This window comes from Vulpes lagopus, chromosome 3, assembly GCF_018345385.1.
Source record: "Vulpes lagopus strain Blue_001 chromosome 3, ASM1834538v1, whole genome shotgun sequence".
In the NCBI taxonomy this organism is placed as follows: Eukaryota; Metazoa; Chordata; class Mammalia; order Carnivora; family Canidae; genus Vulpes; species Vulpes lagopus.
The window spans coordinates 105,020,473-105,038,980 of record NC_054826.1 but is presented as its reverse complement, the minus strand read 5'-3'; the positions used below and the strand labels follow the sequence as shown (position 1 = coordinate 105,038,980).

The window sequence follows — 18,508 nt, the reverse complement described above, 5'->3', positions numbered from 1 at the left end:
TTACCTAGAAAGAAAAGTTTGGGTCACCTTTAGTTACCTCAAAATACGTGGAAACAAGATTTTTAGCTTGATAGAAATGGAGGGAGAAAGCCTTCCTACAAGATACCTATCATTGTTGCCAGTCATAGGAAAGGTGTTAAAATGTTTGCCTGCCATAAAATCTTATTTTTCAAAGCATGAGACAAGAGGAATGTCCTTCTCTAATTTGGAAATACATAAGGATGAGAACAAAGAAGGGGATTACAGGAAAATGGAAATTTATATGCTGTTTTTCCAAAACTGCCTCCTGAGTGTCTGGTGCCCTATGTGGATTGTTGACGAGAACTCACATGAGCAAAAAACAAGCTCACTTTATGACAACAGGACTGCTGCAGAACTCAAAAATGTCACCAGAAAAGGGTAACTAAATTTGACATGACTTTCTCATCCCTTTAGTAAAACTATAACTTGTTTGAAATCCAACTTTGATTTCAAGTTTCAAAGACCTCTGTGCTTTAAGACCATTCACCTGAGAGAGAGAAATTTAACATATGGTGACTTCCAATATGCTTTGGAGTGTTTAAAATGGACATTTTAGGCATGGGGAACCAAAATCATAAATTTACATACACAAAGGAACTGATAAACGGCTGGTCTACCAAAGCAGGCCTATGCATACAGGCGGGTGGACGTTCTTTGAATGCTGGAAACAAATTCCCGCAAGTGCTCATAGGGTGTCATCACATTGGACTGACACCAGGAATCTGAGTTTCAGTGGCTTGATAGAAACAGCTGCAAGTAAGCGTGAGCCGTGCACTTGACTATATCCCGTTTCCCGCTGCATAAGTGAAGAGAAGGATGTCCTAAATTTCAGAGAAGCGGTGCTGGAAAAGGAAACAGGAAGAGTGGAAGAAGCTGCTCAGAGTGTCCTGGGACACAATGAAGCAGTTCACGGCCTGCTTTATTAGTCTTCTCGTATCAAGGTACAGATAAACACAACAGCTTGGATGAATCTCCAGGGAATATGAGGAGTCTAAAAAGCCAACCTTAAAAGCTTATGTCCTGTGCAATTCCATTTATGTAACATTTCTTTTAAGTAAATTACACCCAGCGTGGGGCTTGAACAACTCATAACCTCGAGACCAAGAGTCAGAGCGTTCCACCCACTGAGCCAGGCAGGTGCCCCAATTTATGTAAAATTTTTGAGATGACAAAATTGTAGAAAAGCAGGGCAGATTTGTGGTTTCCAGGGGTTAAGGACAAGGGGAAATGTGACCAGGGGCTGAATGGTTATGGAAGAGCCACAGAGGAGACCCCTGTGAGGCTAAAGCCACCCAAAGAACCTCACAGGTGTGAAAATGCACAGAACTATGCGTCATGCACACACCCAGGAGTGGGAGGGAAATTGGGCAGATCTGAATAAGATGGGTGGGTGGTATCCATGTCAGTCTCCTGGTTGTGATATTACACTGTGAGTCTATAGTTAGTTAAAAGTTTCAGTTAAACAGGTAGTTTCACATTTATGTGTCTTCAGAATATAACATAGTCTCCAAAATTTATATATTTAATAAAAGATTTTTTAACATAAAAAAACATTGTATTAGAAGATAGACACACTATACAATTTTTAAAATGATTTCTTCTATTCATTACTACTAATTGCACTAACTGGCCCTATGGTTGTTTTGTTTAAATAATAGCATTTATGTAACAGAAAAAGTAAATAATACAAAATAATGCATGGTTTTGAAGAAACACTTATTTTCATTTTTTTATGTTAAGTGATAGCACACGTGTGGACAATTCTTTTATATGATAGTGCTTTGTTTTGGGGCAAAGTCTGATATGTCTTTGTCCCAGGTAGGCATTCTAAAACCTCAATCCCTTCAGCCCATTCTAGGTGCTTGGGTCTAGTGGTGGGAACTTGGGGGTTGTCTCTGCAAGAAGGGGATGCACTACACTTCTAAGTTGAAAGACCATCATCTCTGGGGAGAATTCAGGGGGTGGGATAGGTACTTATCTGGCAATTCACTGAACTTAGCGGCCAGGCTCAGAGGGAGCAGGGGCTGCAGGATTGGAAGGAACCCACTTGAGAATACGGTCTAGAGAAACAGGCACCTGGGGGTTTGTGAGGAAATCCTCCACCAAGACCCCAAAAGTTCCCAGACCCATTGTCCTCAAATTAAAGTGATCTGTGGCCCCTCTCCAATGGAAAATCATCTTCACAGACCCCCACCTCCACCCAGGATGTTTAAACGATTTTTTTAAATTAATTTTTATTTATTTATTTATGATAGTCACAGAGAGAGAGAGAGAGAGAGGCAGAGACATAAAGGGGGAAGCAGGCTCCATGCACCGGGAGCCTGATGTGGGACTCGATCCTGGGTCTCCAGGATCGCGCCCTGGGCCAAAGGCAGGCGCCAAACCGCTGCGCCACCCAGGGATCCCTAAACGATTTTAATTGTAACCTTTCTTAAATACATACAAATGTAAAACTAAATACAAAGTCCTTGTGCTTTGGGCACTCATGCAGCTATGAATCCAGTTGTATCTACAAACTAAATACTATCAAAGATGGTGTATTAATTGGGCTCCTGTGGGGAATCCTGCCAAGGCTGAGCCCACCCCTGTGTTGTACTCAGTGAGGTTGATGAGGGTTGGCTCTCCCCACACCTCCCCTGCTGGAACTCCTGAGTGGCTCTAGTGCATTGGTTATGGGCCATTTTTGTGCAAATGAATCATTTTCATTGCTTTCTCTTCTGTCATTGGCTGACAGCAATTACCTGAAGGTCCTTTAATGCTATTGCGTGCTTCCTGAAACACCACATCTGCTCACACAGGAGCCACTCAGCTAGTGCCCTCAGAACCCTCCAAGATATCCTTAAAGTTAAATAGAGAACTTTTCTAAAAAATTTCAAATAAACAACCTAACATTATATCTAAGGGAGCTAGAAAAGAAAAAAAACCAAAGCCAACAAAAGGAAAAAAATGATTAGAGCAGAAATAAATGATAGAGAAACTAAAAAAGTAATAGAACAGATCAGTGAAACCAGAAGCTTGTTCTTTGAAAACATCAACAAAATTGATAAACCTCAAGCCAGACTCATAAAGAGAGAGGGAGAGAGAGAGAGAGAGAGAGAGAGAGAACTCAAAATCACTAATATAAGAGGAGAAATAACAGCACTGCACAAATACGAACAATTGTAAGAGAATGTTAGGAGAAAGTACATGCCAACAAAGTGGACAACCTGAAACAAGTTCCTAGAAACACACAAACTACCAAAACTAAAACAGGAAGAAATAGAAAATTTGAACAGACTGATAGCCAGCAAAGAAATTGAATCAGTAATCAAAAATCTCCTGATAAGAAGCCCAGGGCCAGATGTCTCCCCAGGAGAGTTCTACTAGACATTTAAAGAAGAGTTAATACCTATTCTTCCCCAACTGTTCCAAAAAATAGAAATGAAAGGAAAACTGCCAAATTCATTTTATGAGGCCAGCATTACCCTGATACCAAAACAAGAGAAAGACTCCACACAAAAGAGAACTATAGGCCAATATTCCTGATGAACATGGATGCAAAAATCTACAACAAAATAGCAAACCAAATCCAGCAATACATTCAAAGAATCATTCACCATGGTCAAGTAGGACTTCTTCCTGGGCTGCAGCAGTGGTTCAATATTTGCAAATCAATCAACATGATACATCACATCAATAAAAGAAAGGATAAGGACCATATGATCCTCTAAACAGACGCAGAAAAAACATCTGACAAAGTACAACAACCATTTATGGTAAAAATCCTCAACAAAGTAGGGTTAGAGGGAACATAACAGCAACATAATAAAGGCCATCTATGAAAACCCCGCCACTAACATACTCAGTGGGGAAAAACTGAGAGCTTTTCCTCTAAGATCAGGAGCAAGACAAGGATTCCAACTCTCACCACTTTTATTCAACATGGTACTGGAAGTCCTGGCCACAGCAATCAGACAATAAAAAGAAATAAAAGGCATTCAAATTGTAAGGAAGAAGTAAAGCGTTCACTATTTTCAGGTGACATGATATTCTATGTAGAAAACCTGAAAGACCACCAAAAAACTACTACAACTGATACATGAATTCAGTAAAGTCACAGAATACAAAATTGATGTACAGAAACATGTTGCATTTCTATACACTAATAATGAAACAGCAAAAAGAGAAATGAAGAAAGCAGTCCCATTTATAGTTGTGCCCAAAATAGTAAAATACCTAGGAATAAACCTAACCAAATAGATGAAAGACCTGTACTCTGAAAACTATAAAACACATGAAAAAAAATTGAAGAGGACACAAAGAAATGGGAAGAAATGGGAAGAAAATGGAAGAAAAAATATTGTTAAAATGTCTGTACTACCCAAAGTAGTCCACACATTTAATTCAACTCCTATCAAAATACCACCATCATTTTCACAGAGCTAGAACAAACAATTGTAAGATTTGTATGGAATCACAAAAGATCTCGAATAGCCAAAGCAATGTTGACAAAGAAAGGCAAAGCTGGAGGTATCGTAATTCTAGATGTCAAGTTATATTATAAAGCATGGTATGGCACAAAAAATAGACATATAGATCAAAAGAACAGAATAGAGAACCCAGAAACGGGTACACACACACACACACACACACACACACACACACAAACACCCTGGAATATTACCCAACCATAGAAAAAGATGAGATCTTGCCATTTGCAATGACATGAATGGAACTAGAGGGTGTTTAATGAAGTGAAACAAGTCAGAGAAAGACAAATACCATATGATCTCACTCGGATGTGGAATTTAAGAAGCAAAGGAAAGAAAAAAGAGATAAACCAAAAAGCAGACTTATTTATTTGAGAAGGGGAGCACACAAGTGGTGGGAGGGGCAGAGGGAGGAGAAACAGACTCTCGCTCATTGGGGAACCCCACACAGGGCTCAATCCCAGGATGCTAAGATCATGACCTGAGCCACCCAGGCACCCCAGTAAACAGACTCTTCACTCTAGAGAACACACTGATGGTTCCAAGAGGAGAGGTGGGTAGAGGATGGGGAAAACAGGTGATGGGGATTAAGAGTGCACCTGTTATGATGAGCACCGGGTGTTGTATGGAAGTGATAAATCACTCTATCGTACACCTGATACTAAAATTACATTGCATGGTTACTAACTGGAATTTGAATTTAAAAACTTAGTTTTATTTTTTTTTTTTTTAAAAACTTAGTTTTAAAAAAAAGAACTGTGGGCAGCCAGGTGGCTCAGCGGTTTAGTGCCTCCTTCAGCCCAGGGTGTGATCCTGGAGACCCAGGATTGAGTCCCGCGTCAGGCTCCTTGCATGGAGCCTGCTTCTCCCTCTGCCTGTGTCTCTGCCTCTATCACTGTCTCTCATGAATAAATAAATGCTTTTTTTAAAGAAAAAAAAGATCTTTGCTAATTGCTTGGTATCAAATGTCCCTACCCTCAGAGAGCCAGGAGCATTGGGAGGCCCTGCAGCCTGAGCAGCTCTCGCAACTCAATTTTCTACAGGAGGTCATTTTCCCTGTTCACAACATTTCTAGGGAAAAGAAGCCACAAAAATGTCCCTTGCCCTTGCCTTCGGCCTCACTGGCAGGAATTTATTTAAGGAAATAGTTGGGCCAGGGGGGGGAAAGGTGGGTGTTCAGGGGGCTCATTCACGATGGGACATCTCCAGCCGTAAGGAAATACAGTGAGAATTCAGATGCTGAGAGAGGCGCTAATGGATGAAAATGTACGGTAAAATTCCATTTTTGTTTTAAAAAAGAAGTACGTGAGGTAATACTCTAAAATATGAACAGTGGTTCTTTTTTTATGGGTTGCTGCAATGATGTTTTTATTACAAGATTTTATTTATTCATGAGAGACACAAAGACATAGGCAAAGGGAGAGAGAGAAGCAGGCTCCCCTCATGGAGCCCGATGTAGGACTGGATCCCTGAACTCCAGGATCACGCGCTGAGCCATCCAGGCGTCCCTGCAATGATGTCTTATTAAAGTGGCATTGGGTCTCCCCCTCCCCATACTGGCTTGTTTGTTTTCATTTTTCTACAGCACAGCCTGCCTGTGAAGTGGAAAAATAATAAAAATTGAGAAAGGGCTGCTACACACAGGGGGTACCCTCCACCCACCCCAATCGAGGGCGGCCTGGCTTCCCTCCTGTCTGGCTCCCAGTTCCGGGTGCCCAGGCTGCCCTGTCTCCTCTGAGGGGTTGAAGTCCCCAAGCAGGTGGTTCCACAGGAAGAACCTGGCTGCTCTCCAGATGGCCCACAGAACTGCAGTGAAATACACACAACATATGATTCAGTGGGTGGTTCCGTGGTACCTGGTGCAGCCGCTGCCACTGTCCATGTCCAGAGCTCTGCATTCTTGAACAACAAACTCTGTCCCCATGGATCACCTGCCCCCCAGCCCTGGTCCCACCACCGACTCTCTTTCTCTGTGAGTCTGGGCGACCCCTGTGTCGCCCTCACAGGAGTGGGCGACATGATGCTGTGTGCTCTCCTGGGTCTGAGCATCATGCCCTTAAGATTCATCCCTGTGCTGGCGGGTGTCCACCTCCTTACTTTTGTCGCCCTGTGTCCATCCAACCGTCCCTCAGTAGACACATGGGTTGCTGTGAACGTCAGGGTGAAAGTGTTCCTTTGAGGTCCTCCTTTCCGCACAGTGCTCCAGGTCACATATCCTGCAGTGGAACTGCCCATCACACGGGAATCCTATGTTTGATTTTTTGAGGAGCCGCCAGGCTGTTTCACAGCAATAGCACCATTCTACACTCTCGTAAAATGGTTAATTTTATGTTGTGTGGAGTTCACCTCACTCAAAAGAAAACAAAATTAGAAGGGGCGGGGTCTGCTCAAGACCAGGGTGCGGACTTGAGCTTTCCGCCAGGTGACCTGAGAGCCATGGGTGGTGTGAATGAGGTCACAGGATGGAGAAGGGGCTGACGGATGGGGGTGAGCACAGGGAGACCAGCTAGGAGGCTCCTGTAGCCCCCTGAGCAAAGGCTGGTGGTGGCTCATGGCCACGGGGAGGGGATGTGGTCAGATTTTGTGTCTTGGCATCATCGTCTTATGACATGTTGATAAGAATGAGAGTTGGATAGGCATACAACATGCAAGGATGAGCTCCAAACTCTCCACATCTTGGGGTCAGAGGGATGAGGAAGGACCAGCACACAAGCTGAGGAGGAGCCAGAGAGCCAGAAGGCGTGAGCATGACAGAGGTGCGGCCACTAATCACTGGCTTCCATGAACCAGAGATGCAAGTTGATCGTGTGTGCATCCCTATACGGATCTTTGACTTCCAGAATTTGGGAAAGCAGGCCAGAGCAAGAATGGCCATAGCCATCTGTCTTGCCCTTGGAGGGATGCCTCCCTGGCTATGTCGTGCATGTGCCATCACACCAGGGCCTGGGAGCCACTGCTGCCAGCCACAGGGCCAGTCACACAAAACCACATTTCTGTTGTGGGTTCCCCCCTCTTTCACCCCCCAGCCCCAGGAGGAACCATAGGTAGGACAGGAACCAGGACAAGGAGACATGAGATGGTTTCCCCAGAGGCACGGCTCCTGGTAACTTTCCTCACCTACTTCTCTGCCAGCCTAGCCTTCTGATCTCACGTTGGCCCCGTTATCTAGATGCACACAGCTGGGGCTTGGGTTTCTGACCCCGTCTTTCTTACTCCTCTCTCAGGAGTCAGGATCTGTTTACACCCAAAGGACAGAACCTGGTGCTAGATGGGAGGTACAAGCCCAGGGACAAGAAAGGACTGTTCCCTCTGGGCATTTGCAAGACAGACATCTGCTGCCTCCATCTGCTTCCCTGGTCTCAAGACCACGAGTAGGCCACAGCACATGGCCATACCCCCTACTTCCACTCCAGCCAGGCTGTTGTGGCAGCTTCTGCCTCAGTTTCCCTGGTTGTGAAAGCATACTGGCCAGCAGTGGGAAGATGGGGAACTTCAGGGACAGGCAGTTTGGCAGTATGGCCATACTGGGCATATGGCCCAGTAGCCCACCAGGCTGTCTGCTTCCCAGGCCCTCCTGCCTGCCTCTTCTTGTCCCTCCCTGCATGTGCCCCTTGTGCTCCTTGGACAGAGGCCTTACAGGCTGTGCTGGGCTTCTAGCAAGAGAGGACCAGCACTCCCAGGGGCAAGGTCCTAGTGCTGGGATGTCCATCTTTTCAAGTGACAAACCCAGGCAGTCGTCTCTAGCTGCAGAGCTCAGGGAGGTTGGCCCACATGTGAGCCAAACTCCCCAAAGCCCTTGTCTTGCCTCAGTGACACATGACAATTGTGAGTGGGTCCACAGAGTGCTGGGGTTTCGGAGGTTAGTAACCCACCAGCCTGTAAGCCCACCATGTGGGTCCTGAGCCTCCTGCCTGTCCCCTCCAGTGGGCTTTGGCCTCAGACTGTCCCTGCCCCAGAGCTGACCCTCCATTCCCTGGCATAGTCATAGGCAGCACTTACCACAGTCATCACTGTATAACAGTGGACGTCACTTACTGATTGCTTCCAAAGGGCCAGGTGCTGCAAACAAATTACCTCCATTCTCCCAAAGGCCCTGCAGCCAGACAGGATCAACCACGTTTGTAGGGGAGACCACTGGGGCCCAGGGAGGCTAAGGATTTTGGTTAATGGCACACAGCTCCGGCTGGCTGACTCAGGGTGGGTGCGAGGCCAGAGCTGCTGGCCCCTCAACCCACGCTCCTCCCACTTAACCCTGGGGAGAAAATAACAACTTACAATCCTCCATCCTTAACACCTGTCATTCTTTTATTCCACATCCATTTGTTATGGCGTTGTGAAGTGGAATCTCTTTGCTGTTAAAAAGACAGGAAGTTATGTTGAAAAACTATTTTTAGTTTCAAAATGTGGGAAAGTAGCGAGAAAGTTTGAATATGTTGCTTCTCTGCCTTGACTGAAATCTGGTGTGTTTCTCTTTGATAACTCTTTGGAATTTATGCAGTTGTAAATAAATAAATTATATTGTATTCATTCATATGACATAAACATATTGAACTCTATCCTCTATCTCTATGACACATGTAGATATCTACATGATATACAAATGTACTGTTTGTAATCATAATCTATATTTAGTAACATTTCAATAAATGCTATATTATAAAATAATAATTCTCTATAGAACATAGCCACATTAAATCAAACATTTATTATAAGGATAATTTGGCTCTACTTAAGATTGGTAACATGTTGCCTCTGTGCTGAGAGGCTCTACTTCTGGGTGGAAGACATGTCTGCAGTGTATTGTTCACAATAGCGAGATGCAGGAAGGGCTGGGCACCCATGACTACAAGAATGTTTCGGTCAGATTCAATCTTTGTATTGTGGAGTATGATCTATCTGGCATAGGGAATGGAATAGAGCCCTCGATATTAGGGGGCTCCACCTCAAAGCCTAACATGGGGGAGCATGCAGAGCAGAGCAGAGCAGAAGCAGGGCTGGGCATCCTTATGGGTACCTGCTTGTGCGTGGGAGGTAAAGCTGCTGCAAATCTGTCAGGGCCATCTGTCTTACACAGTCATCCGGAAACACCCTCACAGACACACCCAGAATAATCTCTGAACAAATATCTGGGCTCCCTGTGATCAATCCAGTGGACACCTACAATTAACCAGCCATGCCATCTACCCAGTTTGCCTGGACAGTCCAGCTTGTTGCTCGGGACCCTGCCAGCCAGGATGTCTGGCTTTGCATGACCAGTGGGGTGTCCTCACTGCCCTGCTCAGGGACCCAGCCAGCCCCCGTTTGCCTACTCCACAGAGTGTCAGCGTGGGCACCTTGGAAGGAAGGCCCTGCTCAAGTTCCCTTCCCGTGGGCCTGGGGGTGGGTTTGTGAGGTCATGGAGCACAAACATCCGTGGTGCCCTCCATTTGCCCACCAGCACCTAGCATCAATTACTCTCTGTTGCTGACTAGCAGAGGTGCAGAAGTATAGGAAGTTACTTCTATTTGCATTTCTCTGATCACAAAGGAGCTCAAGCATCTCTTTTTCTTTTACATTAAAAAAAAAATTTAAGATTAAAAAAAATTTTAAGTCATCCCTACCCCCAATGTGGGGCTTGAAATCACAACCCCGAGATCAAGAGTTGCAGGCTCCACTGACTAAGCCTGCCAGGCCACCCATCAAGCATCTCATATTCTTGTCATGCATTTAATTTAGCTTTCTTCCCAGGGAATTGCCTATTCACACCCTTTGTGTTCCCATCTCTCGTTGATCTCCAGGAGCTCCTCGCAAGCAGTAGCTCCTTGTCTGGTTTAAATATGGCAAATGTCTTCTGGCCTGTCACCAGCTGCTGGCTTGTCATGGTGTGTTTTATGAAATAGACACCTTTCATTATTTGACAGAGAGAGAGAGGGAGAGAGAGGGAGACAGCATGAGCAGGAGAGGCAGAGGGAGAGAATCCCAAGCAGACTTTAGACACTGTAGTGTTCCTTTTCATTTAGCTTTCTAGTCATCTAGCAGCTAGTTTTATTTCTTCAAAAACTTTAAAAAGAGAACATGACAAAATATTGCTAGTTAATTTAGAATAGTGGAATCAAGATGCATGTTGCAGAACTTTTTTGTAGTTTAACATTTAGAAACTTCTAACATTTCTAAAACTTTTGAGTTCATTGTGCAAAATACAATCTCAAATAAGAAAAGAAGAATCTACGATGCCCCTATGTGTATAGAATCAGTGGTATATTTCTGTGAACACATGAAATCCCATAGCACACGGTTGTTTGTTTTCTGAATACATTCATGCCCCAGTCTTTACATTTATGTGATGCTGTAGGAGGCAGGCTCTCTTTCTTTTTCGTTCTTTTTTTCTTTCTTTCTTTTTTCTTTTTTTTTTTGAGGTTTCGCTTATTTGAGAGAAAGAAGTGGGAGGAGAAGCAGAGGGGGAGGGAGACAAATAGACTACTCACTGAGTGGAGCCCCATGTGCTGGATCCCAGGACCCATGAGATCATGGCCTGAGCCAAAACCAAGAGTTGGACACTCGACCGACTTGAGTCGAGTCAGTCTTTTTGAGAAGAACTAGCTTTGTTCTTGGCCATGCCTCTTCCTCCCCCAATTTTTTTTTTCCTCCCATAATTTAAGTCCACGACATCACGTTCAGGTCGAGTTCCCTTACTGTGACCTCACACTGACTAGCTGTCACTTGAAGACTTCTTTCCTTTTCTTTCCACCTGGAACCCAGTGTCCACACATACTTCACTTCCTGGAACAGTGAATGAAAGCCTCTAAATCTCTAACTCCCCCTCAGGAGAGAGTGCACCTCTGGCATGCACCTGGAATGTTGCTGGTCCCCTCCCTTCGGATCTCAATGGTCACCACCACAGCGGCCTTCCCTGACCGCCACATTTAAATTTACTGGTCTCCCACATCCTAGCCCTGTCTCTGCTGCTTTTCCTCCACGCTGCTTACCACATTCCCAGAACACAGTCCGTAAAGCTTGCACAGAAACACATGGTGTAATTACTGTATAGCTCTGCCTTCTGGAATATGGGAGAGGGAATATGATTTTCAGTGGTGCATCTCAGCACCTGCTACAATAGGCATCCAATAAACATGCATTCAATCAGGGCAACCCCGGTAAGGACAATAGAGCACGCACCCAAGATGCTGCCCAGGAGCTGGTGCGCTGGGTTTGAAATAAAGGAATCACAGATGGGCCAGGTGAGTGGGAACGCTGGGTGGAGTAGCTGGTGCACAGCTGGAGGGAAGGGGGAAGCGGAGGGTGGGGGGGGGCAGGCAAGCAGGGCAAGTAGCTGTGGAAGAGCCCCATCGCCAGAGAGAGATCTCTCCCCTCTAGGGCCTCCTCCAAGGAGGCTGTTAGCACAGCTGTGATAACAGATGGACTCATTCAGACCAGGTCACTGGTACAGACCAGTTCCAGCCAGTTCAGTCCAGTTGGTGTCAGTACCAACCAGCTGAGTCCAGATGAAGCCAACGTAAGCTCATGGAAGCCAGTGAGGGTGGGGGTGGGTCCCAGGAAGGACTCCAAGTGTGGAACCTGTCCCCTAGCTCAGGTGCTCATCTGAGTCAGCACCGGCGGGCGGGTGGTCCCTGGCTTCGGCCTCTTTCCTTATCAATGCTACTCCCTAGGTGGCAGAGGCGAGACACAGGGGGGCTGCCGGGTTTCCCCACATCTGTGTCTGCGGGGGAACAGTATCATCCCTGCTCTCAACGGCCCGTCTCACCTGTTAAATCCTTTGCAGGTGAGCGTAATACGTCCCTCTCCGTTTTTGTGGTTTTTGCCTGGGATAGTTTTGTCCTCCTCCCCACCCCCCTACGTAGGGAGCAAAACGGTCACCTGCGCGGCCCCCGTGCCGGCCGCTACTGCGCACGCGCGGGGCGGTATGAACGCGCAGCCCCCCCCCCCCGCCCCCGCCGGCAAGACCGCCGTCTTCTCCCACCGTCTTCCTCGCCGCCGCGGTCCAGCTCCCGGCCCGCCCCTGTGCAAGGGCGCCCGAGCTCTCCTGAGCTCGCAACCGGCGCCTCCGCCCCGCCCCACAGCGCGCAGGTGCAGGAGCCGCAGCTGGGGCGGGCCGTCCCGCGCGCCGCAGGCCCGATGCAGCGCGGTGACGGAGGCCCCGCCCCCAGCGGCCGCTCCCGCCGCTCCCGCCGCGGCCGCCGCAACGCACGCCCCCGACGCCGCCCGGCCCGGCGCACCGCCTCGCAGGCCCGCCCACCTCCCTGCTCGGGACGCGGCCTCAGCTCGCGATTGGCCGGGCTCCCAGCTAGGCCGCCTCCTCATTGGCCGAGGGGCTTCAGGTGGCGCGCTCGGGGTTGGTGGAAGTCGGCGTTGCTCCCGCCCCGCCCCCAGGCGCGGCCGCTGGTTGGCTGGTGTCCGCAAGGTCCCCTCTGGGATCGGGTTGGGGCGGCGCGGACCAGGCCTGGGGCTGCAGCGGCCGCGCCGTCGGTGGACCCTGTGGCACGAGGCAGGTGAGCTTCGGAGTGGGGCTGGAGGGACCCGACTAGGGCCGGGGCGTCCCTCACAGCGGGCGGGAGCTGCGGGCCGGGGGGGGGGCGGGCACGGGCCGAGCCTCGGGCCCCGCCTGGGCCGCCAACGGCCGCCGCCCCCTCCTCGGCCCTGTGCGTTCGCGCACCTGCCAGAGTCTGCAGCGGGCCTGTCCCGGGGCGTCCTCTCCGCCCGACCGCAGCGGCGGGGACGCGTGCTTGCCCCGGGGTCTCCGTCGTCACCGCCCGCGCCCACCCGGGAGCCCCCGCCCTCCCGACACCCGGGAGCCCTCGCCCCCGCCCTCCCAACATGCGGGAGCCCCCGCCACCCCAACACCCGGGAGCCCTCGCCCCCGCCACCCCAACACCTGGGAGCCCCCCCCCCCGCCCCAACACCCGGGAGCCCTCGCCCCCGTCCTCCCGACACCCGGGAGCCCCCCCCCCGCCCCAACACCTGGGAGTCCTCGGCCCCCGCCCTCCCGACACCCAGGAGCTCCCGCCACCCCAACACCCGGGAGCCCTCGCCCCCGTCCTCCCAACACTCGGGAGCCCCCCCCCCCCGCCCCAACACCCGGGAGCCCTCACCCCGCCACCCCAACACCTGGGAGTCCCCGCCGCCCCAACACCTGGGAGCCCCCGCCGCCCCAATACCCCGGAGCCCTCGCCCCCGCCCTCCCAACACGCGGGAGCCCCCCCCCCCGCCCCAACACCCGGGAGCCCCCCCCCCGCCCCAACACCCGGAGCCCTCACCCCGCCACCCCAACACCTGGGAGCCCCCGCCGCCCCAACACCTGGGAGCCCTCGCCCCCGCCCTCCCAACACGCGGGAGCCCCCCCCCGCTCCAACACCCGGGAGCCCTCGCCCCCGTCCTCCCGACACCCGGGAGCCCCCCCCCCCCCCCGCCCCAACACCCGGGAGCCCTCGCCCCCGTCCTCCCGACACCCGGGAGCCCCCCCCCGCCCCAACACCTGGGAGCCCCCGCCGCCCCAATACCCCGGAGCCCTCGCCCCCGTCCTCCCAACACTCGGGAGCCCCCGCCGCCCCAACACCCGGGAGCCCTCACCCCGCCACCCCAATACCTGGGAGCCCCCGCCGCCCCAACACCCGGGAGCCCTCGCCCCCGCCCTCCCAACACGCGGGAGCCCCCCCCCGCCCCAACACCCGGGAGCCCCCCCCCCGCCCCAACACCTGGGAGCCCCCGCCGCCCCAATACCCCGGAGCCCTCGCCCCCGTCCTCCCAACACTCGGGAGCCCCCCCCCACCCGGGAGCCCCCCCCCGCCCCAACACCCGGGAGCCCTCACCCCGCCACCCCAACACCTGGGAGCCCCCGCCGCCCCAACACCTGGGAGCCCCCGCCGCCCCAATACCCCGGAGCCCTCGCCCCCCCCCCCCCCCCCCCCCCCCCCCCCCCCCCCCCCCCCCCCCGCCCCAACACCCGGAGCTCTTGCCCCCGCCCTCCCAACACCCGGGAGCCCTCGCCCCCCGCCCCCCCCCCCCCCCCCCCCGCCCCCAACACCCGGAGCCCTTGCCCCCCGCCCTCCCAACACCCGGGAGCCCTTGCCCCCGCCCTCCCAACACGCGGGAGCCCTCGCCCCCGCCCTCCCAACACCCCGGAGCCCTCGCCCCGTCCTCCCAACACGCGGGAGCCCCCGCCGCCCCAATACCCCGGAGCCCTCGCCCCGCCCTCCCAACACCCAGGAGCCCCCCCCCCCCCCCCCCCCCCCCCCCCCCCCCCCCCCCCCCCCCCCCCGTCGGCCCCACAGATGGGGTGTGTTCGTGGGGCCCTTCTCCAAGGCCCGCAGGTGTGAGCCTGAGGCCCGCTTAGGGCTCCAGGATAGAGTGTCCGGAGAGGGCTGGGGCCTCCCCCTTACCTTGGGCGCTCTGGTGTGCCCCGCCAGCTGCCAGCTGCCAGCTGCCCAGGGAGGGCTGCTCTGCGTCTAACCCTCTGTGCACAGACTGTTTTTACTCCCGGGGTCTGCAGCTCAAAAACTCCTGTTTGCGTTTATCTCCATCCATTTCGTGGGACATTGCATAGTTCTTCTAAGTCTGGAAACTCATGATGGTTAGTTCTGGGGGAATTTCTCACAGTTTTCTTTGACAATTTTCTTCTCTTGTTTAACTTATCTCATTTCTGTATTTTGGAAATACTATTGTTTGGGCACTGAACTTTTTGGACTCCATTTTTACTTTTTTAAAAATAAAATCTTTTGGGACACCTGGGTGGCTCAGTGGTGGAGTGTCTGCCTTTGGCTCAGGTCATGATCCTGGGGTCCTGGGATCAAGTCCTCATTGAGTTCCCCACAGGAAGCCTGCTTCTCCCTCTGCCTCTCTCTGCCTCTCTCATGAATAAATAAAATCTTTAAAAATAATAAAATCTTTATCTCTCCCATTTTCCATTTTTTGCCTTTTTGTTTCACTTTGTAGGAGATTTCCTCAATCTCCTTTATTTAGCATTTTTATTTTGGCCATCATATTTTAAATTGCCCATAGCTTTTTTGGTGATTCTTTTTTTCCTCTAAAATTTAGCAGTATGTTTATTTCATAAAAGCGATAGGATCTCCTCTTCTATCATGACCTGACTTTTGATTGTTTTGGTTGGTCTTTCCTGAAATATTGGGTGATCTGTCTGCAAGTGGGACCCTGCAGTCCTTTGGATGTTCTGTGCACCTGCTCTGGCCCTATCACTGTTGGCTGATACCAGTGGGGCTTCCTCGAGGAACCCTCAGCCTCATTATCTTAAGGTCCTTTTATTGGGCTTTTCATATTCTCAACAAAGGACTTTCTACTCTCCTTCCCTTTTTTTTTTTTTTTTTAAGATTTTATTTATTCATGAAAGAGAGAGAGAGAGAGGCAGAGACACAGGCAGAGGGAGAAGTAGGCTCCATGCAGGAATCCTGACGTGGGACTCAATCCCAGGACTCCAGGATCAGGCCCTGGGCTGAAGGCGGCGTTAAACCACTGAGCCGCCCGGGCTGCCCTCCTGCCTTGTTTTTGAAATTGGATAGAAGAGTGTGGCTGTGGCCCTCAAAAATTAGTAAGGTGCTCACTCATCTCCGTCTTCTGGAGGACATCCTGGAGCATAGTATTCATTATCCTCTGCTGCAGAGACCCCCTTGGTTTCATCCTTTAGGCTTTTTTGCAGGGAAGGTGGGAAGGCGTTAATGTATGGTAACTAACTACTGTTTTGTTACATAGCAGAATTTGCCACTTTGATGTGTACAGTTCAGGGGCATTAGGTGTGCTGTGTAGCCATCACCACTGCCTCTTTCCAGAACTCTTTGCCCCCTTAGTGGAAGTCCCGTACCCATTAGCAGGCACTTCCCCAATGCCCACTGCTCCCAGCCTCTAGCATCCACTAATCTTTCTTTTTGTGATTTTACTTATTCTGAATTTTTTTTTATAGACGCAGATTCATACAGTATGTGGCCTATCGTGTCTGACTTCTTCCACTTAGGGTGATTTTTTTTTTTTAAGATTTATTTATTTATTTATTCATAGACACACAGAGAGAGGCAGAGACACAGGCAGAGGGAGAGGGAGAGAGAGAAGCAGGCTCCATGCAGGGAGCCCGACGTGGGACTCGATCCTGGGTCTCCAGGATCACACCCCAGGCTGCAGGCGGGGCCAAACTGCTGGGCCACCCGGGCTGCCCAGGGTGATTTTTTTTTTAAGGCTTATCCATGTTGTAACATATCAGAACTTTATTCCTTTTTTGGCTGAATAACATTGTGTGTGGCATGAATATGCCACAATTTTTTCATCCATTCATCTCTTAGTGGACATTTGTTTCTACTTTTTGCTTTTTTTTTTTTTTTTTTTTTTTTTTACTTTTTGCTTTTTATGAATAATGCTGCTACTAATATTTGAGTACAAGTTTTTGATTACTTGTTTTCAGTTTTTCTGGTGTGAATCTAGGAGTGGGGATTGCTGGATCATATAGTAGCTCTATTTAATATATAGAGGAACTGTCAAACTATTTTCCACTGTGGCTGCACCAACTGTGTGCAGGGGTTCCAGTTTCTCCATATTCTCTCCCCCATTTGTTATATGCTTTGCTTTGTTTTGTTTATTATGGTCTTCCTAGTGGATAGAAAGTGGTATCTCATTTTGTTTGCATTTATTGAATGACTAATGAGCATCTTTTCATGTACTCTTTGGCTATTTGTGTATCTTTGGAGAAATACCTACTCAGGTTGTCTATTTTTTAATTGAGTTGTTTGTCTTTTTGTTGAGTTGGAAGAGTTCTTTACATATTCTAGGCATTAGATTCTTATCGGATACATGATTTGCATATATTTTCTTCCATTCTTTGGTTGTCTCTTTACTCTCTTGATAGTATATTTTTTTAAAGATTTTATTTATTTATTCATGAGAGAAGCAGAAGGGGGGGAGGCACAGACACAGGCAGAGGGAGAAGCAGGCTCCATGGAGGGACTACCTGACGTGGGACTTGATCCTGGGTCTCCAGGCTCATACCCTGGGCTGAAGGCGGCGCTTTGCTGAGCCACCTGGGCTGCTTTCTTGATAGTATTTTTTGATGCACAAAAGTTTTACGTTTGATGTTCAGTTTATCCATTTTTTCTTTTGTTGTTTATTCTTTTGGTGTCATATCTAAGAAACCATTGCCAAATCCAAGAACATGAAGATTTACCCCCCTATGTTTATATCTAAGAGTCTTAAAGCTTAAGCTCTTAAGTTTAAGATCTTTCATCGATTTTGTGTAAATTTTTGCATGTGGAGTGAGGTAGAGGTTCAACTTCATTCTTTTGCATGTGGACATCCATTTATTTCATCATCATTCTTTCCCTATTGGTGATCTTGGCATCCTTGTAGAAAAATCAGTTGACCATAAATGTATGGATTTATTTCTGGATTCTCAGTTCTTTTCTGTTAGTCTCTATATCTATCCTTATGCCAGGAACAATGCTGTTTTGTAGTACATTTTGAAATCACGAAGTGTGAGTCTTCCAACTTTGTTACTCATTTTCAAGATTGTTTTTGGCTATTTGGGATTCATTGCAGTTCCATATGAATTTAAAGATTAACTTTACCATATTTACAAAAAAAGGCCATGGGGGCTATGATAGAAGTTGAGCTGAATCTGTCGATCTCTTAGGACTGTTTTGCTGTGTTTCACAATATTAAGTCTTCTGGTCTGTGAACAAGGAATGTCTTTGCAGATATTTTTCATTAATTTCTTTCAGCAATATTTTGTGATGTTTTGTGTACCAGTCTGACACTTTCTTGGTTAAATTTATTCTTAAGTTTGTTGTTCTTTTGGATGCTGTTGTAAGAGAAATTGTTTCCTTAATGTCATTTCCAGATTGTTCATTGCTAGTTTATAAAAATACAACTGATTTTTGTTTGTTGATCTTGTATCGTTCATCTTTGCAGAGTTTGTTAGCTTTTACGTTTTTTTGTGTGAATTTTTTAGGATTTCCTATATATGAGATCATGTCATCTGTGACTAGAGATGCTTTACTTCTTCCTTTCCAACATGATGGCTTTTGTTTCTT

General features: G+C 49.1%; 1 protein-coding gene and 1 long non-coding RNA gene across 14 annotated transcripts in view; one reads left to right on the top strand and one right to left on the bottom strand.

Annotated features, from left to right (window-relative positions):
- Positions 1–5,719: 5,719 nt before the first annotated feature.
- Positions 5,720–12,513, bottom strand: LOC121486270. The gene is made up of 4 exons (XR_005986591.1): positions 12,232–12,513; positions 8,766–8,842; positions 6,588–6,717; positions 5,720–6,296 (listed from the first exon to the last, which is right to left on the bottom strand). It is a non-coding gene; the product is annotated as an uncharacterized LOC121486270 (long non-coding RNA).
- Positions 12,514–12,866: 353 nt separating this feature from the next.
- SUN1 (Sad1 and UNC84 domain containing 1) overlaps positions 12,867–18,508 on the top strand; it is a 53,262-nt gene continuing 47,620 nt past the window's right edge. For 12 of the 13 annotated variants that reach the window (XM_041747791.1, XM_041747801.1, XM_041747800.1 and 9 more), the window contains exon 1: positions 12,867–12,976. The gene's annotated coding sequence lies outside the window, so the exon portion shown is untranslated. The remainder of the gene's footprint in view (positions 12,977–18,508) is intronic. The other variant, XM_041747794.1, reaches the window with a different exon arrangement.